We start from the raw sequence: 21,456 nt of genomic DNA, 5'->3' as shown, positions 1-21,456 counted from the left end.
CCCAAAATAAAATATTACAAATTATGTTTCATTTATGAAAAATAATGTCATTAAATATAATTATTATAATTATAAAGTATGTACAATACAACATATAGTGCTCGGGGGTGACTGCATACCCCTGTCACTTTGGGATGGCATACGGTCTACCGCCCCCCTCCCCCCCTTAACTTCTTAGAAGGTAACGGTTGCTCTTGGCGCCACAGTTACTGTAAGATTTACAATGCAAAGGCTGTCCATCACCATATGGCAGTGATTAGCGTCTCGTGTTTAGAAAACAATGCGACCATTATTTCCACTCGTTGCATCATGACAGTAGGGCGACCCAAGAATTTCGACCGTATACAGAGGGGTGGCACAAAGTTAAGCAAAGCTCTCTGTGCCAATAGTTGGGAATAGATTTTCCGATTAATGAAGCGGCCGTAATCTCCCTCTCGACATTAATCTGCGAGGGATTAAAATAAAATCACTTTAAGATTTACATGAAACTCGCGACGAGGAGACAGTGAATTTGCAGCGAGTTAGAGATCAGCGCACAAGTCGAGACAAAGTCACAGTCCCTATTTTTATCTAGAGGGGTGGAAACAAAAGAGCTCTTCTTAAGTGCTTTCTCTGTGTTCTGTTGTTGCTTTCCCTGCCCTCGGTGTAAACCGATCCTCTCTGGAATAAGCCTTTTGTACTGAAAAGGGGTGGAGAGAACGCTTGCACCCTTCCCTCTTTCTTTCGGTGCTCCCTCGTATTTTTTTCCCCGTTTCCTGTTTCAAATGTTAGACCGAGCGGATGTGAGCGGCTCACACAGGTGTGTCTCCAACTGAACCGCTGTTCGAGGCGAACACACCTGGCTGCATCATGTGACCTTGTACCTGGGCGTGGAGAAAATCGGCTGTTTTCCGTTGGCGTGCTTTCATGTAACCCAGCATCGCCGTTCTGATTCTGAGAATTGTCCACCGGCCCCCCAGCGTTTTCAGGGAATGCTGTTTGTCTGATAGCGACCCTCTCCTTGGCTTTTGCGAGAGTAGGATGTGAACGAACTTTTCGCGCATGGTGCATCGGGGGGTTATTTTTGTTTTTTAGGGGGGAAACAGCCTGGACTGCGCGGGTGTGTTTAACCACTGCTTTGAAGGTGAGTTAATTATTTTTTCTCTCGCTTCAGCTACCAAGCGACTAGCCTGTCTTATCGCTAAATGAGGGCTGGATTCTAAAAATATAGACATGTTGCCGAATTTAAAACGCATTCATTGTTGTTGCTGTATCAATACAACACAGACTATTGTGTGGAGAAATACCTTACGTAGCTAATTACAGTCAATCTCATAACATACTTGCGTGTGATACAGCAGCGTTACGCCGGTGAGGTAAATATTTAACGCAAGTGATGCAGAGTCCTGTCTGTTAGAATTTTTCCCCTTTCAGCAAAACTTTGCTTTAAAAAACTTGTATGTAGAAACTGAAACGTAGGGTATTCTAGCTGCTAGCGTTGCTCTCTAGCTGAGTGGCTGGTCGTGTTTTTTTTGTTCGAGCTACAGTTACACGAATGTGATGTGGACAGCTTTTATCCTGTTCGTGAAAGTGAAACGCAGAGACACCGAAACAGCGTCGCCCTGATGAGATGTGTTTGTAAGCAGTGATCTACACGTGTGCAGAGTACATGAAATGTTACATCGCCTATTGTGAAGTAGCCCATCTTTTAAAAAGTGTGGACATGGGTGGAGCTACATTCTTCGGTAAAAAACCGTATTTGCGGTTATGTTGGAAAGGCTCAACCCGATTATTGGGCGGTAGCACAGGTCTGTAGTGCATTACTGAATGAAAAATGAAATTATTTTCCTTGTTACACGAGGTAATATACCTACCCCAAGTGAACAGCACTGAGGTGAAGCTTCGTTAACGCTTGCGTGGTGTTTTGTATTGGACTTGTACGCACGGTTGACACCTTGGTATGAACTATCTGATCCGTGTGTGAGCTGTAGTTTTTACCCGTGCTGTAAAGGAAACTGCTGCTTGGTCGTGTTTGGTAATACGCTTATGCGGCTATGTGGTGCTTGTTCTTAGCCCAGTGCTCGAGCACTGGGGTCAGATGACCGTGCTGTGCCTCGACTTAATTCCCTAATAATTCAGAGCAGAGGGGACTTTCACCCCGACTGCAGAAGTGGAACCACAGAGAAAAGAGGGGACGTTATTTTTATGTCCGTTGACATACTGGCGAGCACTTTCACTGTTTGTTTGTATTCAGACAGGCAAAGGAGACAGTGTCTGTATTCATGCGCGTCCCCAATCTCTTGATCTGTGTTGTCAGTCCGTACCACACTGTCCCCGGTGCGGCCACAGGCGCGCACTGTACGGGCCTTGTTTCCGTTCTCAATTCTGAATCGCTTTTTTCCCCCCACTGCGTCTCCACTGCCCAAATACAAACACAATGAAAAAGAGAAGTCGCATCCCAGGGGATAATCCTCATTAAATAACACCGAACAAACGTTCTCATGCTGGCAGTGCCAGGGTGTGGGATTACGGCCCATCCCCGTTTGATGGGCGCGGGAAAGCGGGGTGGGGGGGCGTATCCGAGCCCCCGAACTCCGCTCGGACCTGGGCCACGGATCCAGAAATAGCCGTGTGTTCACTGGCCAACTCACAGCAGACTTAAAGCTATGCCCCATATCCTTCGACAATTCATCATTCCAAGCTAATCTCTTTCTCTCTGAATAATTAGAAATTTACTTGCCTCCTTATCTGCATAGCCGTATTGAAAATGGTTATTTGCCTCATTTTACCCACAGTAGAGAAATAATACACAATGTTTCACAGATGCGTTTTTTTTTAAATAGGATTTTTTCTTTTGGCGCAATTGCCGTGATTTGTAAGCTAAGTAATTACCGTCTAATTCTGCCGCGTTTTGCATGAGAAGACTCACCGCGTGTGTTTGAGTGCTTGGCATTCGCGGGATGAGTAAGAGGACAGACCTGTGATCGGTCAGTTATAACCGGCAGACTGTAGTCTTTGATGTCCTGACCTCCTGCCATAACATGTCACGGGCAGGGTTTGCTTGGAAACGCAGTGTTTTGTGATGCTTTGAAAATCCTGTATTGCGAGACATGGGAACTTCCCCCACTTCAGTTCAGCTTCCCATTTATCATCTGCCAGCCGTCTCTTTATAAGGGGTCTTAGCTCATTTACTCGGTGCGTAAGCAGTATGCTGCTGAGGGGAATAAACAGACTGAAGCGGCCCTGGTGGTTACTGCTAATAGAAACCCCTGCTCATTCTGAGGTTGTACTGCAATTACGGGTTTAGGTCTTTGTGCTGCGCTCACGCTGGTAAGCATGACCAATGTCTGGAAGAGGTTTTACAGGGAAACGCAGCGTGCCTCCCTTCCCTGAGGACGTCTTTTCAGTCCTCGCGGTAAGCGGCACTTCCACTGCCCTTTGTCCAGTCCCCGCTCTGCCCGCCCCCGAGCTCGTCTGAGCGGCCTGGGGCAACCCCCGCTGTGGTTTGGGGAGAGGTGGGGAAACTTTTGGGGTCTTGCTCTGATGCTGGTGCCCAGTCTCTGGTGTGCAGTCCCAGACTCCAGCTGTGACCTCATTTCTGGGGCTTTGAGTCCATGCTTTGGTGTGTGCTGATATGTTCCTGCTGGTGTAGGGGTTACTGGGTACGGGGTTTGTGGTGTAGGGCGGCCTGGAGTTTGAGCTTGCCTCTGGCAGTTTGCGTTCACTCAGGGAAACTGCAGCACCGTACCTAACAGTGATGTGTCCACCCTCTCCTGTTCTGTGACCCTGTGGCGATGTGGTGAGTTTGTGCTCTAAACCTGAACTCCGTCTCAGTTTGGTTAGTTTGTGTTCTAACTTCTACCCCCATCTCACTGCGGCCACGTGGTGAGTTTAATCTCTAACCCTGAACTCCGTCTCACTGTCAGCGTGTCTTCTCCCTCTCCTGAGCTCCATTTCAGCAGCTAACAGAGCCGTGGGGGTGTTTCCGGGCCTGGGAGGTGAGATCGCATTCATTCTCACAGTCTCTAACGAACAGCTGTCGAGTCTGCCGGCCAGATCCCATCTGAGTGTCACCCCTGAACTGAGCCGTGCGCCCCCCCCCCCCCCACCTCACCCCACCATGCCCCCCCATCATCGCTTCCGTTTTCACACTCAGAAAGGCGCCTGCAAAGCCCCAACCTGGAGATACAGGACTCTCCCCTCATCCCCCGCAGCCCCCAAACGTCCCTTTCCCCCACGTGCCTGGTGACCTCCGCCGAAGGCTTCCAGCCGCGTAACAGAGACACACAGAGGTGCGTACGCGGGCGTGAGAAACACGAGACCGCGACCGTTTCTCAGCGTCTCACGCTCGAGCCAGACAGGCCGGGCCTTTACTGCATCCGTGTGGCGGCTGCCTGCACGTTCGGGAGCAGATGTGCTTGCTCTGGGTGCCGCACGCAGAGTTTATTTATTTACATTTCCTCGATAAGGAAGAAACAAAATTTTGCCCAGAAGCTCTGCTTGGCTTTAAGACAAAGAGTGCTGGGAACGTCTGTTTCGGGCCCCGGTAATACCAGTCAAGTGCTACCTATTTAAGCTGTTCCTCATGGCTGTTTTTTTTTTCCGTCTGACATTGAGCTTGATTCTTTTCAAATGGTAAACAGAGGGCCACCACCTCCTCACTTTTCTTTCAAAGCCTAAGTCTACTACAGAGTCGTGGCTCTCTTTTCAGTAGAATGAAAAAGCTTTGCTGAGAACTGATAGATGGCTAATTCATGGCCTTTCTGTAAATTGAACATTTTGTTATGGAAGCCGTCCTGAGTTAAAGAGTGATTGAAAAACGACATGCTCCTGAGGTACCTCTTGTGCACTCCAAGGTTTATTGTTTTTGAACAAATGTTTTCCATTTAAGGGTGAATAAAATCTGCATTCAAGCACTTGAGAGCATAACTCATTCTACAACCTGGTGTAACGCCGCCGCTAATTCTCAAACGGAACAAATTCCTCATGCCAGGATTACGTTTAATTACACTTTGCACAATATCACTAATACGCAGTCCTTCTCTTTCGTGTGCAGAGCCCAACACCAGTAGGATATCCCCGGTCTTTTCTGTGCACGTTGGGTTATTAATTTTGGAGTGAAAGTGGGCAGCAGCCAGGCCTGCGCTGAGCAGGGGTGGGATTAGGGGGGGCTTGGCAGGGTGGCAGAGGTGGGAGGGGTCAGGTCTCGGGCAGCAGCTGGAGACGAAGGTGAGTCTGACCTGAGGGAGCTCGTCTGGCATTGGACAGGACGGTGACAACACCCAGAGACTGTACTTCCACTCTGACAAAGATTCTCAATGCGCGGCTCCATTTAAGAAATTATACACATAATCTCTCCGTGTGTAACCCACTACGTGGATGCAGTTCAAAGCAAGAGGTCAGTAGGTGAAGTGAATCCCCAGTCGGATAAGAGTGACTGCCTGCCAGAATGGTTTGATTTATTACAGTATTGGCCAGATAATAAGGTGATGTCCATTTTTACAGACAGGAATGGTAAATGACAAGTAAAAGCACTTTGGTAAACCATAAAAATAATACAGATTCAGCAGTCAATGCAGGAAAACAATGTTTACTCACTGTACAATGTGTCAGCAGTACAAGCTTGTGTTCATAAACCAGTGAAAAATGCTCTTCTCTGTGAACGGAGGCTTCAGAGAAGTTGAGTAAGAAGAGATGCATGTTAAAGTTGTGGTTGAGCTGTCCTTAGCTGATGTCACAAAATTATTGCGATGTAGATTTTAGATGGAAAATTCCACCTTGTGTTTGGTACCAATGTGGCGCTCGGCTGATGGAAGGTGGCGTGAGAGCGGTGACATCATCCCCGTGATTTCAGATGGTCACACTTTTATTGGCTCTGTGGACGTCACAGGGTGTCAGAGAATGCGTTTCCTCAGCATCTGTTTCGCCCCTAGAAAAGTGCTACTTTTTGTCTCTGAGAGTCTAATTAAGGCTTGGCAGACTGTTACTGGGTCAACATTATTTGTTTCTCATGTGCTTACTTAGAGTAAATTGCAGCAGAGCGGCTCAGAGGAGCACACGGCCCTGCTTTCATCTGAGGAAAGCACCGCTTTATAAAGCCTGTTTGGAAGTTTTACAGGAGTTGGTGCTGGTGCGTCCCGAGGGAGGTGGTCAGAAAGAGAAGAGCTACAAAGGGCCGCAGGTGATTATTTAGGTACCGGCAGGAAGGTCCTCTGTCTCCCCTTGGTCCTGCGGTTGGGGCTGTTGGTGAGACGTGCGTTCCTCAGAGCCGCAGCGTGAGGCAGGAATCCCAGCAATGCGCATTAGTTTGATGGCGCAGACTGGACAGTGTGCAGATCCCCCTCACAGGCACGACTTCACCAAGGGCATAAACCGTCTGCTTTCACACTCTCACTGGAGCCCGCAAACATACAGTACCTCGCGTTACCGGCATTTAACAGACGCTCTTATCCAGAGCGACTTACATGGGTGACGGTTTTTACTTTTATCCATGCACAGCTGAATATTTACTGCAGGGATTCTGGGTTACTGTAACCAAGGGTACAGCAGCAGCACCCCCGCGGGGAATCAAACCAGCAACCTTTCGGTTCAGGCAATGCTCCTTACCACTATGCTACACTGCCACCCTATACCTTCACAACCATCAAGCTTCTTCCGCCATCAAGCTCATGACTGCATGTGTTCGGTGTCCGAGCACTGAAAGCTGCCGCGCTCTCTCCTGTAGAGGGGTGATGTCATGCATTCATCCAGCCTTACTCATCAGTGCTGAGGGATCCTTGCAAAATTCCTGAGCGCTCAGATGTTTAATCATTACTTTACGTAAATATGGCGAGCGCTTATCCCAGGCGGAAATCTGAGAGCGTCTTCGCTCAGCGTACACGCCTGAACATGACGATCGCCTGTTCCTGTGCTCTGGCACCAGGCCTGGATTGGCCTCCTAGCTTTGATTTCAGCATGGTCCACTGCCTCGCCCTTTCTGCACTGTTTAAACTGCAACCAAAGTGTTTTCCCAGAATTCCCACGATTGCCAGCAACACTGAATCGGATAGGAACTTTTAAACTGAACCAAATGTCCCTCTTTCAAAGGGGTGACATCAGAGGGAGCGGCGTTCCCAGGGCTCGGTGGCTGTGTGTTAGACTTCCCTGCTCTGTACTTTGCTTTTCTCTTACACGCCAGCTCGTCCGGACAGAGGCTGATCTCTGTGCTCCACAGACCTGTAATTACCATGATTAGCTGGGAAGGGGCCAGGCGTGGGATCAGGGTGCATTATGGGACCCTTGTTTTGCACTCGACTTGCACGCAGCGTCAGCCGTGATGTTTACAGCGAGACGCACTGGCAGATTATGCATTCTCATCGCGAGTGCTCTCCAGTTCACCCCCCCCCCCCCCGCCCTCCAAACAGGAGATAAGAGGTGTTAGCGGTGCACACTGGGCCGGTGACAGATTGGGGTTGGTTATGGAGGCCAGAGAATGCCTGGCCACTATGTTCAGTCTCGCTTTCCTCACCCTCATAAAAAGAAGATCTTAGGTTTGTTTCTAGAAAGTGTATCACTGAGATTAGGGGAAGTGTAACGCAGCTCCTCTGACATCAGCTTGTGTCTTGTCCTATTTTGTCTTTTGTCTGCCTGCTCTGAAAACTCTAAACACAGACTGGTTTTACCGTTTCCTCTTTCCTCTCTCAGAACGCCATTAGTTTACTGCCGTGAAAGAAGTGAGTGGTTAAGTAGCCCTGTGGAATCAGAATACGGATGAACTGTCAGTGTGTTCGTATTTTGTCATTTAGTAAGCACTCTAATTCGAAGAGCGCGTAACAGCTCATCTGATGAAGAGCACAAAGAGCACAGCAGGGCATACGGTAAAGTGGCAGAGGAGAGAGAATCGCACGCGTGCACACCCCAGCCCCTCTCCCAGCGCTGGGATAACCCGCGCTATTGCGCACACACGCGCATCTTCCCAGGCAAAGTACATGAGTACAAATGGGGCATTGATGTGAGCCCAGACCGCAGGCTGCCTGACACTCAGAGCAAAGTTTTGACTTTAGCTAAAATGGGAGAGAAAGGAGGAGTGAAGCATGTGACCAGCAGATCAGACTGCAGTGGAACACTTTGGCCTTTGCTTCCTGTCATGGGGCCATTTCGCAAGCCAGGGTGTGACACCAGCGACCCCGCCATGATCCAGCAGCCCTATCAGGAAGCGGGCTGTGTGCGTATCCATGGCGATAAGCGCACCTCCGACAGAGGCAAGCTGTCGCTCCCGAGAGGCGGCGTTAGTGGGGTCGGGATCGGAGGGGGGGGGGGTCTCTGATGTGGGCCAGGCCTGAGAGAGGGGCTCGTGGGTGAGATGGTCTCTGTCAGCTCAGAGTTTCCTACGCACCAATTTTGATATCATGAACAGAGTGTTAAATGTGCTGGCCGGGTGAAAGTGCCCTATAAATAGCCATTGAAAGTGGCCGGCTAAAGTGGGTGCTCTCTTCTTCTTAAGTCAATTAGTTTTGCATGGAAAAACATCAAGGGGCATGTGGTGAAGGCAGTAAGTGGCTCTCTGCAGCGTGTGGCCTTTGAGGAAACTATTGTTTTTCCATCAATGGCAATCAGGGCTGTGCATGTTCATAGCCCTCAGCCAGGCCGTTCAGCAAGCGGCTTTAATTAAAGACCGGTTTGAGGAAAATGAATTCCACCTTCTCGCGTGTACGGAGCGGCCGGGCATATCGATTGGGTCTCCGGTTTTCCTTCTCGTCAAAGTCACGGCTCGCACGCTCACACGCTCGCTCTTCCATGAGCGTAATCCAGACCCTAGCCCCTGCCCCCGCTTCCACGCCCAACCCCCCCGACACCAGCCCGGGGGGGTCTGGCAGCATCACGCAGCCATGAGCTCCTCATAACGCAATCTGTCGCCTGATCAATAATGTAATTCTATCTGTGAGCAAGCATGTCTGGATCCAATCTCACCTGCGCCTTCTCTCCAACTCGCTTTAACAAGGTGGGTGTTGTGCCCTTGGGCTGAGAGCTGACAGAAGTGTGTGTGTGTGTGTGTGGGAGTGTGGGAGTGTGTCTTAAACAGCCAGGATCAAAAGCGGAGTGTCATCGGGGGTTATGGAGTATGTAGATGGGAGGGGGGTGACCCCCCCGATTAGCAGGGCAGAGCAGAGGAGGGGACAGAGGCCAGCTCAGCGGGCTTCGCTGCCCTCCAGCGAGGGCAGAAGTTGGCAGGAGTTACAGCGCAGGTCACGGTCACCTCACAAGGACAGGAGAGCCAGCTCCACCCCACCCAGTGCCAGGAAAACCCGCCCTGCTCTTCTCATTCATGGAGCCATTAAGAAAGGATTTGCTTGGTTGGTTTTCATTGACGAGGAGGTATTTTGTGAATTTCCCATCAGTCCCTCGACATTTCGGGCCGATTCCCAGGCTGTCAGGAGAGAAACTCTTTTTAGAGACATGTGAGCACCAGCCCTGCTGCTGGCTTTCTCAGTCAGTCCATGTTCTGCCCCCTGTGAATGCCAGGAAACGCATTCAGGAAAACCGCAGGATTTCTGTCCAGAGGGCATCTGTGTTCTCTCCCTTTCAGGGAACAGGGTGTGTGTGGCCTGTAATCAGTGGCGCAGAGCGTTTTTGGGTTTTCGCCCTCAGAGGAGCAGTGAGCTGCTGGTGGCATCAGAACCACTAAGCGCCCTGTCCTTGCCGGACCCTGTCGCACCCTGCCGGACCCTGCCGCACCCTACTCGACCCTGGCCAGGCTGAGTGGCCTCTTTGTTCCGACCCGGGCTGCTGACACCTTCTGGGGGGACACTCATCTCTTAACTCAGCCGGCGCCGGGTGACCGGGGTCGTCACACAAGCGGAACAGGAGCGACAGGCGTGACGCTTGCCCACCCCCACGCCACCCCCACCACCCCCAGCAGCACCTCAGAGATACCTGCTATTCTGCTTACTCTGTTTGTTTATATTCCCTCATCAAAGCCTTACAGTTCCAGCAACATCAGCCAGAGCTGTCTGTTTCTCCTACGCCTGTCTTGTGCAATGACTCATTGCATGTTTCAGGCCTGGTTTCGCCACCACATCTTAATAATTGTAATAGATAGGGATTCCTTTTTAATAGATGCGGCTCTGTTTGCCATAAATTGGACAGCAGAACAAATGGGGTTTTTTAAAAGGGCAGACAGAGCGCCCGCAGTTTTAGAAGCCGGTCGCGGCCTAATAACCAATCAGAGCTTTAATTAATGATGTCAGTTTGGAATGGCAGTTGGTTGGCTCCCTGCAGTTGTGCCACAGAGGACGGCAATTGGGACTGATTGAAAGATTGGTTTTGGTTCATTGTTATTTAGCTCAATTGCCGTTTAATTGGGCCATCAGCCTTCTGTGCACCTCTCGTTCATCATGCCCTGTTTGTTTTTGTGTTTAAATGAGCCATTTTTAGACGGATGTTCGGGAATTCGCGTGTACAGCGTGTGTTTGTGTAGTGACTGTAAACGGAGTGGAAAAGCAGAAGCAGTCCTTATCAGAGCCTCTTTGGCCGCATACCGCCAGACACAGGTGCGCTGTGGAATGACAAACACCTGCCCGGCCTTCGCACCAGGTGTAGCCTCTCTCAGGACGTACCTGCGCTCTGACCCTGCTCCTCAGAGGGCCCTGTCTGTCTCACTGTCTCCGAGGGAGGGGTCCCCGTCATGCTCACTCCAGTAATTGCTTGTCCTTGGCCCTCTTGTGTGTGACCTGAGGCTGGTCTTTGTGACTGGACTTTTTTGGGGGGGGTTTGCTTTTCACCAACGGTGTGTAATTCCATTCTCCCCTGCTGTGTGCTGAGACCTGTCTGCTGTGGAGTGCTGAAGCCGGCAGTCCTCCCTTCTTTCCGAGCAGAACCGGTGGGTGATTTGTACTCAGCTGCACCCTGTCTGTTGTGCCTCTGTGCTCTCAGCCTTTTCTTTTAAACGTCGCCGTTGACGTTAACACTGAGTGAAAACAAAAGGCAGCCACTTTCGTGCCGATATGTTCATTTTTGTTACAAACTCTCAGCCAGGAATCGGAGAATGCCTGCAAAGGAACCAATTAAAAATGTGTTTAGTCCCTGTGGGCGGCCTCTTAATTAAGACGAGAATGGGTTTTTGAACGCTGTTGAGTGAGTCACGGTCTCTGTTGTGGAGCCTTGTTGTTTTTGGCATATGGCGCTCTTTGCTGCGTAGCGTAGGGCCGGTGTGGAATATGACGCTCTTTGCTGCGTAGCGTAGGGCCGGTGTGGAATATGACGCTCTTTGCTGCGTAGCGTAGGGCCGGTGTGGAATATGACGCTCTTTGCTGCGTAGCGTAGGGCCGGTGTGGAATATGGAGCTCTTTGCTGCTTAGCGTAGGGCCGGTGTGGAATATGGCGCTCTTTGCTGCGTAGCGTAGGGCCGGTGTGGAATATGGAGCTCTTTGCTGCGTAGCGTAGGGCCGGTGTGGAACGGCGAGTTTAGCCTTCACATCCAGAGCTGCTCTGTGTCTCAGAAACCTGACCACAGGAAGCGGGAGCACTGGAGCACCACTCCCTCCTGCTCCCTCACTCTGCCTCTGTGTCAGTCACAAAAAGAAATCTTTCCCCGTGCTTCCACACTGATGATTTAACCTCAAGGACTTGAGATATGACTTGTTGAATAAACATGTATATTTGGAATTAGATAAGTTTATTATTCTTGGTCACATGATCTGGTTATGAGTAATGTTAGCTCCCTGCTGAAGTGAGCGCTTAGCACCACTAGTTTTGTGTGTCTGTCAGACGCTGTGTAGGAGCTGTGGGCAGAAGCCATGAAAAAAGACTGCAGGTTGCGGGGCTTTGTCTGGTAGAGTTCAGTGATAAGGATGTTGTGTTTCCTGTCAGTGAATGCTGCTTTCTGATATATTAAAAGTACGCAGGAGCTAACAACTGGCTGCATGCAAGACTGCACAGGAGAATCTGTTTCTCTGCAGTCTGCGTCGGCATAAATGAGCCTGTGTCGGTGGGTAATTTCCACTGAAGTCTCTCTTCTGTTTGTGCTCAACTTACAGACAATCATAATGGGCTGAGAAATGAGTCTGTTAAATGTGGAACGGAATGTTGCCGTGAATTTAACATTCTACGTATCGAGCAAGAAGGCAGTGTCATATTTATCCGCGCTTGCAAATGAAGTGGATATCAGCCATGTCACACTCGCATTTAAGTGACAGCTCAGCTCAGTCTGTACAGTCTGCGACACTCTCCATGACAGCACATTTCATTAGCTTGACTGATTGGGGTTAGCAGGCAGAGGGGCTGAGAACTTCGCTGGTCAGCTTTGATTTGAGGGGTGTCTGTGTGGAGCGCCGGGGACAGCCGTGAGGAAGGGTCCTACCCTGCATTCCTCCAGTAAGCAGTCAGCATATTAATGGATTCCTGAACGGGACCGTCATTTCAGGATTGTGCTATCACTCGTTTCATAGGCCTGTCCACAAACAGTCAGCTGACGCCTGCCACCTTAACTCGGAGCGCTCGGGGAATGCTCTCAGTCAGAGAGCTCCTTGACTTTAACAGGCTGAAAGATGGAAAGGTCTGTCTGGCTACCCGCCCTTTCTGTGTCCTTGACTTTTTGGTGAAATTAAATGTTAAAGTTCCTGATAAAACAGGCAAGTGTGTGTTAGATCCTTCTCACCTGGTTTAACACACACCCCCATAAACCAGTCCTCAGAGCTGGGTGGAACCCCTCTGTGTTGGGCCGCTGAGTTCCTCAGGAGTGAACATGTTCAGACGCGTACTTGTAGCTCTTCCCAGGAACTGGCATGTCCATACAGATACTGCTGTATAATTGGATCTCTGGTGAGGGTGGGTGTTAGAAGTCTCAAGAGGAATAGGGTTGAATCCAGAGGAATCATTATAAAATAAATTTTAAATGATGTATTTCTCCATTTTTTCCACTTGTATTAACAGAAGTAATCTCAGGTGTTTGTCTAACTGAAGGCTAATGTATGAAGCAGTGGTGTGTTAATAACAGTCCGGTAGGTAAGCCCTGGGGTCCTTTGGCGTCTCAGGCAGCAGGACTACGCTGTTCGGGGGCTGGATGGTGCTGCAGGGAGAGAGGTTGGCCGCTGTTTGTGCAGCTCTCTCAGTGGCTGTTCTCAGGGACAGCCGGCCCCCCACGTTGATTAGTGTGTTTTCTGACATGTGTGACAGGCAGCACCCGCAGCCGCCTGGACCGCCAGTGGCCTCGTACGTGTGGAAAGGTCACGGCTGTGGGTGTGCGTGATGGCGGGAGAGCTGTCAGCGTGTGGCGTTCTGCGTGTTGACATGCAGGGCGCATGGTGACGTTGGCTGTCAGATTACAGCGCATTGGTAGTTGTGTGGGGGAATCACAGGTGCTGTGCATGGTGGAGCTCTCTCCAGCAAACAGACTGGACTCAGAGTGTGGAGGAGTAGACCATGTTCTGGACTCTAATGCAATTTCACTGAATCAACGAAGCTAAAAAAATACAACTCCAGCTATGAAATATTAACCGAAACTTGTTTTGCAGAAGCACAGAGCATGACCTACATGGCAAAGCTTGCAGCCCATAAACGCTGGAGATGTTAAAAGAAGTTGAGAAATTGGGAATCTGTCCGTGCGGTTCCCCACTCTCAGATTTCAGTGCTGCTTCCACTCCTCCTCGGGAAAGCAGTGCTGGTATTTTGTAGGCAGCTCAGGTAGGTCTGAGTTGGAATGAAACCCATGGAAAGGGTCTTGTTGAACGTACCGAGCATTTCTGAACCTGCCCTGTAAGGTTCGGTGGCCGCAGAGCACGCTCAGTAAGTTCAGCCGAGCACTGCTCTGCGGTTCGTTTTCAGAAACTCCTCCCCCTCAGTTTTTACCGCTGGGGTGTAGTGGTTCAGGAGCCGGGGTTTAACCCAAAGGCTCCCTTTTCCATTCTCAGGTTTGATTCTTATTGAGCAAAGTGCTTGTTCTGAATTGCCTGGGTAAAACACCGAGCTGTGCGCATGTAAGCTATGCAGAGCTCTCAGGACCAGGGCACCGGTTAAGAGTGCCGAGAATTAAACTGACGTAAAAAGGTAGCTGTGCTGTAAATGACTCGGCTCGGAGTTTCGGCCCCCTCAGGTGGCAGGGAGTATTGCAGGCTTTGGAGGCCCAGTTAGCTGGTGTCTGTGAGCCCATCTGCTTGGCTTTAATTAGTTTGGGGCAGCCTGGGACTGCGGGATGCGTGGCTTTAATAAGGTCCTGCCAGTGGCCGTTTATCCAGGGCAGGAGAAATGCGCAGAGTCATTTATCTCCTCAGCCTGATTATGCGAACGGGCAAAGTTTCTGGCCCCCTCGCTCCCTTCTCCACCCTACAAAACTGAAATGAAATCAAAATTAGTTAATTATAATATATAATATATAATAACACGCCAGTATTCTTGAAGAAGCATTTCCAAACTGGGATTTCTGCCTTTTCATCTCTCTCTGCCCGTCTGCTTGCTGTAACTTGTTTCCGGCCGCTGTTCTGATGGGTCATTTTTGGTCGTGGTGCAGTTCTGTGTGCAGGCTGACTGGGGTGTGACGCAGCGCGGGGTGTGAGGCACCGCGGGGCGTGAGGCAGCGCGGGGTGTGGGGTGTGATGCAGCGCGGGGTGTGGGGTGTGATGCAGCGCGGGGTGTGAGGCACCGCGGGGCGTGAGGCAGCGCGGGGTGTGGGGTGTGATGCAGCGCGGGGTGTGGGGTGTGATGCAGCGCGGGGTGTGGGGTGTGATGCAGCGCGGGGTGTGGGGTGTGATGCAGCGCGGGGTGTGAGGCACCGCGGGGCGTGAGGCAGCGCGGGGTGTGGGGTGTGATGCAGCGCGGGGTGTGGGGTGTGATGCAGCGCGGGGTGTGGGGTGTGATGCAGCGCGGGGTGTGGGGTGTGATGCAGCGCGGGGTGTGAGGCACCGCGGGGCATGAGGCAGCGCGGGGTGTGGGGCGTGAGGCAGCGTGGGGTGTGGGGTGTGACGCAGCGCGGGGTGTGAGGCACCGCGGGGCGTGAGGCAGCGCGGGGTGTGGGGTGTGACGCAGCGCGGGGTGTGGGGCAGTGCAGGGTGTGGGGCAGTGCTGTCCCCTGTCCCCGGGCCGCTGGCCGTGAGGGATGCAGGGTGGAGCATTGTGTGCTGATGGGGCTGCAGCTCTGATTGCGACCGTGTGTGCAGGGACAATGCGAGCCGCATCAGAGCGCTGCGTGTTTGAGAGCATATTGTTCAGGACCGCTGGAGGAGGGCAGCTGGCGATTTGGGTCTTTGCTACGGGAGAGTTGGAGAGATTTCCAAGGCCTGACCAGAGAGGTAATGTGAGCCCAGAAAGAAAACATGCCACCATTATCCCCCTCACATTGTCATCAGTGCCTGAAGTCTCGCTGTGTGTGTGTGTGTGTGTGTGTGTGTGTGTGTGTGTGTGTGTGTGTGTGTGTGTGTGTGTGTGTTTGCCGTGTCCGGCCTCTCTCTGGCAGCCGATTGATAAGCCCCAATCCCTGACTGTCCCTCGCGCCTGCAGCTAGAGCTGTGCAGTGTTTTAGAGGAGGAAGCCTGGGATTCTGTGGCTGCTTATCTACCTCTGCTCTTCCAGATGGCTCTCAGCGGACACGAAGCGTGACAACAAGTAGATTCTGTCTCCCTCTCAGTAACTTCTCCCGTCTCTGCGGAAGGCTTTGGTTTCGGGGCCCGGAACAGGCGTCAGGAATCCCGCGGTGGCGGTGTGGACACCAGACCGGCCCCGTTTGCCTGTAAGGGCTCGGCGTGTGGCGGTACACTGACCCGACCCTCTTCAAGGTCGTCAGAGTGGAGCGTCCCGTCTCCTGTAATGATGGCGTTTCTGAGCCCGTTCGTCTGCCGCGGAATCGACAGGCAGTCAAAGTGGGAAATAATCACAGTGCCAGGCGCGGCTAAGCAAATCTCTTATCTGAGTCAGAGCAGCGCGAGCTCATTGTGAGCGACAAAAAATGACCTTTACTGCAGCTGCATTCTCTGAATGCCCCGGCAGGTGTGTTAACAGAGTATTACAGGCTGTTTGTACCTCTAAAATCCCTCAGGCCAACCACTGTTAGACTATGATAGTATTACTATGGTAAAGGTACAGTGGGATGAGGTGAAGTCCTACATTTCTGAGGGTGTAGTTCGCTAAAAGGTTGGCCGTGTGAATATTTCTAACATCTGTTCTTGCAGACACGCAGTAGATATGATGTGTTGGAACAGCTCAATATTTGACAGATTTCCAGGTTTTTTATATTAAGAGCTAACTCTACCCCAGTGGAAGGTATTCCTGGATTAGCGGTGAAAGCTGACGTAGTTTCTCCTGTGTTGTAGTGTTTTCTGTAGGAGTAGAAATGTTCATGGCCATTATGTTCTGCCGGAGTAAAAGAATGCCCCCACAACCGCGAGAGAACCGAAACAAAACAGAACATGAAACACCAGGAATGTTTGAGTGTTGCAGTGCTGTTTTTCAGACCGTTTTCTCCCAACAGACCAGAGGGCAGGTTTTACTCCTCTGTAAGCGCAGGGCAGATGGGAATCCACTGACCTGAGATCAGGTGGAAGGTGTCTGTGTGAGGTGTTTTTGCAGGTGGGGCGGTAGTGGGTGATGGGCAGTGTCCCTGCAGGCTGCCTGTCCCTCTGTAATTAATCAGGGGGATTACGAGCAGTCTGCCAGCTCCTCTTCCTGAAATAAAAAGCCCTGAACTCTCCGAAACCCCCACATCGCCGCTCCAGAAAGCTCCCCTCTCCAAAACATCCATTTACACAGCAGCATTCGGGGAAGAGGGGTCAGAGAGCGTTTAACCCTTCTACTTCCTGTGCAGAGCCATTGGGACACTCCCACGGTGACGGACACACGCAGGCATGCTGAAATTTCCCATCATCCCTCTGTTCTCTTAGCCCTTAGTAAGATGAGAGGGTCTTGCACTCAACACTAACATACCTCATTTGAAATGGCTCTCTCTCCCCCTCTTCCTTTTTTCCTCACTCCCTTCCTTTCTCCCTCTATCTCCCCCTCCCCCCCTTTCCTTTTTCTCCGTCTCCACTCTCCCCCCCGCCTTTCTTCTTCTCTGTCCCTGTCCTGCTCTCTCCCTGTCTGTTTTTCTCTTTCTTCCCCTTTCAATTTTCCCCTCCTTTTTCTCCCTCTCTCTCTCCCTCTCTTCCCCTCTCACCCCCCCCCCCCCCAGCCCCCAAGCGATGGAAACAGATCCCTTGTGAAGTGTGTGAGCAATAGGGTGTTTAACCTGCGACTGTATTATCACTTCAAAGTGTCCTAGTGGCTAAATTCTGCATACATTTACTTAAAACAGTGACTTTTCAAAAGATCCGATTGAGCATCTGCAGAATACGCTTTCGCTCAGCTTTACCGAGCAGCCTTGATCTCGGTGCTTCAACATTAGGGGACGGGACGGAACCTGAGGAAGGGAACCCGATTGCTATCATCCACAGGGCTCTGCTGAATTCCAAGAATGTTGTTTTATGAAAACCCATGCGAGTCGGAGGGTATTAATAGACCGCAGCTAAAACAGTGTGGCTGCCTGTCTTTGAGTTCTCATGGCTTCCGTCTGCTGGGGAGTGTGTGAGAGTCGGAGAGGAGGTGAGAGAGGCCTGCCCTGAGTTCAGAGGTCACCATTTTACAGACCACTTCCAGGCCCTCCGGGGTTTGGGTCCTCTCTTTCTGTTTCTCATCCCCTCACAGACACCCTAAATCACAGGGTGCGGGAGTCAGTTCTGCTAGGACGCGTCCGCTGTCCAGTGTCCGCCTCCGTTTACGTCTGCTGAATGTTTTTTTTCTCACAGGAAAACACTTTCTGTGTCCCTCTTTAAGCTCATTAAATGTTTCCGACAGAATTGGAAATCAATGGAGCATATTAGCGCGAAAGAACTTTTTCTTGATTTAATTTCCCTTCACTGTTGGCATGTCTTTCTCCGCTCTGGTTTTTGAATAAAAATGACCCACCGGGGAAATAAACGGAGAGACCTGACAGAAAATCTCAGGTCTGAAATGCAGGAGGCCTGGCTGTTGTGTTTTGGTCTGTCTGCTCCAGCTATAGCCTGTGTCTGCATTCTTCAGAGTGTGGCCCCCACTTCTGTTTAACTTTCATCCCTTTATTGACCTGGATGGCTTTAAGTCTTTGCTGGAATCATTTGAAGGATGAGATTGAAGGAGATCAGAAGTGAAGCTCCAGCTGAGAACGTGAAGGACTGAGAGAAAGACAAGACTATAGCTCTGTCTGAGTCAAACTGTCCTCTCTCTCTGGCAGGACTGTGGCCCTGATTGTTTGAAACCCTGTCTTCTCTTTCAGAAAGGATTGTGGCTCTGCTTGGATAGAACCCTGTCCTTTCTTTCAGACCGGTCTGCGATTGGTTGAAGCCCTGCTTTCTTGCTGACAGGACTGTGACTGTGATTGGTTGAAGCCCTGCTTTCTTGCTGACAGGACTGTGACTGTGATTGGGTGAAGCCCTGCTTTCTTGCTGACAGGACTGTGACTGTGATTGGGTGAAGCCCTGCTTTCTTGCTGACAGGACTGTGACTGTGATTGGGTGAAGCCCTGCTTTCTTGCTGACAGGACTGTGACTGTGATTGGGTGAAGCCCTGCTTTCTTGCTGACAGGACTGTGACTGTGATTGGGTGAAGCCCTGCTTTCTCGCTGACAGGACTGTGACTGTGATTGGGTGAAGCCCTGCTTTCTTGCTGACAGGACTGTGACTGTGATTGGGTGAAGCCCTGCCCTCTCTCCCTGTGATTGAGGTTGTAGTTTGATGATTTCTGCAGGGCTGTGTAACGTCCTGCCTGGGGGATCCTCTGAGCAAGGGGTGGATCACCACCTTCCTCTGAGCTCACATAACTTCTCTGCTGGGGCTCTCTCTTCCACCCCCCCCCCTTCCTGCCCCCCCCCCCCCCCCCCCCCCGCAGACTGAGCTCTGTGAGTCGTGTTTCCTGTCCTCGCAGAACTCCTCCGTCAGCACTCCTCAGCGCCAGGGACGTGGAAAAGGGAAGTGTGTCTGCGACATCACACCGGCCGAAACAGGCTGGCAGCACCCCCCCCTCCCCCCACCCCCTCGAGCGAGATGCCCCCAGACTGGGCAGTGTGGAGCCTGACTGAGCCTCCCAGCGCCCCCCCTGGGGCTCGTTGCAGGAGATAATGGATGTCGTCACACAACTGGGCTGGACTGGGCCTGGCTGGAGGACTCGTCTCGGGGCTGGAGTGGACGGTGATGAATGGCTCGGAGCTGCCTTGTCCCCGAGATCGATAAGCCACTCACACCCAAATGAGCTGGATGGCCAGGTTCAGAATCCCTCCGCCGTTGGTGAACTTTTCCTGTCCCTCAGCCCAAATGAAAGATTGATCTTTACCCTCGGTTTCTTTTTTTAAACTGCCAGCTCCTTGTCAATTTCTGCCCCACGCAATCATACACAGTTCTGGCTGTGTCTGAGCTACACGCCCCATGCACACACATTTCCTGTTTCAGATTGACAGCACGCAGCAGTCTGTGAAGAGCCGTCTAACTCCCCCTGCCAGAATATGGGGTGTGCTGAGGTCATTGGGAGCTTTTTGAACACAGTCGTGTGTGGGTATGTTGTGGTCAAAATCTTTCATAAATCTAACGGACAAACTAAAAAATGGGGTATCACACTATGGCCAAACCCCCAGGTTCCAGCCTGGGCCTGCAGATTTGCTATTGCTCCTGAAAATGAGCTGGATCGGGACACAAAGGGACCAGGTGTTGGGTTTGATCGTCCCGAGTGTCGCCTCCACACGGCGCAGGAGATCGGAAAGCAAAGGAAATTCCTCCCTGGAGGAGCCTGTGCAAGTCCAAACCTGCAGGAGCTGAGGCGCTCTCTCCGCAAAACGTTTTCCCAAAAAAGGCGAGGAACCTGCTCGAGCTGTAGGTGAAATGGGAGTGGAGGCCGTGCTGGTTTTAATTGTGCGGGTGCTTGCAGTGCGAGTCTCTGTGAGCCGGAGGGTTCTGACGAGCCTCCGGTCAGGCCTGCTGTTGGAGAGCGAGGGAGAGGGGCCTACAGAGAGAGAGGCTGCCTGCCCACCGCCCTGCCGTTAATGAGTTTGGGGGTCAGGAACCGTGTGCAGCTAATTGCTCTAGTTTGCTTGGAGCTCAAACTCCTTTCAATTGAAGTGTCCAGCAAAAAAAAAAAAAGGCTGCTCTCAGATAACACCCACCGTTTTCATCTCCCAGTCTCAACCCCTCTCCCCCTCCCTCTGCCCCACTCTCTCTCTCACACATTTCCCTCTCTTTGTCTCTCCTTCACTCTCTCCCCCTCGCCCCCCCCCTCTCCAGCCACAGTGTGAGATTGGAGCGATTTACTCTCTCCTCCTGGACAGCAGCCAGGGCAAACCTGTGTCCAGCTCCATATCTCTCGCTGTGGCTGTTCGGAAAGCTTTGGGGGGAGGGGTGAGGGTATGGGGGGGGTTGGAGTCTTTGTGTCCTCTCTTCTCATTAAGCGGCTGTACCTGCCATTGTCTCCCCCCTGTAGTGAGAGGCTGTGAGTTTGGTCGGGGGAGGTGCTGAAGGTCACGTGTTTGGGGGGATGGGGTTGGGGGTCACAGGGTCACATGGTAGCCTGTGATTGGCTGGCTCGGTCCTCTACCCTGAGCAAACACCCTGTTCCCATCATGGCCGTCGCAGACAAACTCCAAAATCATGGCCCTGAACTACTCTCTCTCTGTGGAAGGGCAACAGAAGATCAAACGTTATGGTGGGAGCTAATGTACAGCACCTTTAACATTGTGGTCCCCATGCATCCACTGTCATTTCAGTAGCTTGTGGATTTGCCCCAGATTGTGAGGACTTTTAAATGTGGACTGGAGAGAAATACCCAATACTCAATACCCATAGAAACCTTTTTTTTAGTACCACTGAAGATATTGCGCATCATTGTCCAAAATATTTGACATTTTAACAACTGTACTGAGATAAGAGGCATTATTTCATATCATCAATGTGGTCTTTTATGGAAATGCAGCAGTGTACTATCTGTGGCCAGACTAAGAGGAAAGGCTGAAGTGAGTGTGTGAGTGAGTGTGAGGCATTCATACGCATGCGTGTTATGTAATGTAGCTGTTTATGTGCATTTATTCACCCCTTTGAGTTCCTGCCGTGCAGACCTCTCTAGGTTTGCTCAGTTGCGACTTTATGAAATTAAATTTAAATTAAATCTCTGTAGCCGCTGAGAGCTTTGCACAGAGACTGTAGGACATTTCGGCTGAAGGCCACAGCATCTGCACCTCCTGTGGTCTGGTGCAGCCTGTGAAGTCACACGGCTCAGCTTTCTGCGCATATTCTCTGCGCATATTCTCACTCTCCTCCCTCCCTAAACTGGACTAAAGCCTTTCCCTGCAGCAGGGACCATCATCTGCAGCGCTATTACGCTGCCAGAAACCAAAAAAAACAACCGAAAAAAGCCTCTCTCTCCCCTGCAGTCAGGGGTCCGCTAATCTGCTGCTCACCTGGGCTCTGCTGTCTGATCTGCCGTCTGCTTGGGTCTGAGCCGCACGCTGTTACACCGGCCATG

The 21,456-nt window shown here is 51.3% G+C and overlaps 1 protein-coding gene across 2 annotated transcripts in view; it reads left to right on the top strand.

The window, feature by feature from the left end:
• The first annotated feature begins 763 nt into the window (after window positions 1–763).
• The window catches only part of plxnb2b (plexin b2b), an 80,516-nt gene continuing 59,823 nt past the window's right edge, over window positions 764–21,456 (top strand). For both annotated transcript variants that reach the window (XM_036517533.1, XM_036517532.1), the window contains exon 1: window positions 764–1,123. The gene's annotated coding sequence lies outside the window, so the exon portion shown is untranslated. The remainder of the gene's footprint in view (window positions 1,124–21,456) is intronic.

The sequence above is a fragment of the Megalops cyprinoides genome, chromosome 23 (assembly GCF_013368585.1).
Source record: "Megalops cyprinoides isolate fMegCyp1 chromosome 23, fMegCyp1.pri, whole genome shotgun sequence".
NCBI lineage: Eukaryota > Metazoa > Chordata > Actinopteri > Elopiformes > Megalopidae > Megalops > Megalops cyprinoides.
This window is presented reverse-complemented; position numbering and strand designations above follow the sequence as displayed.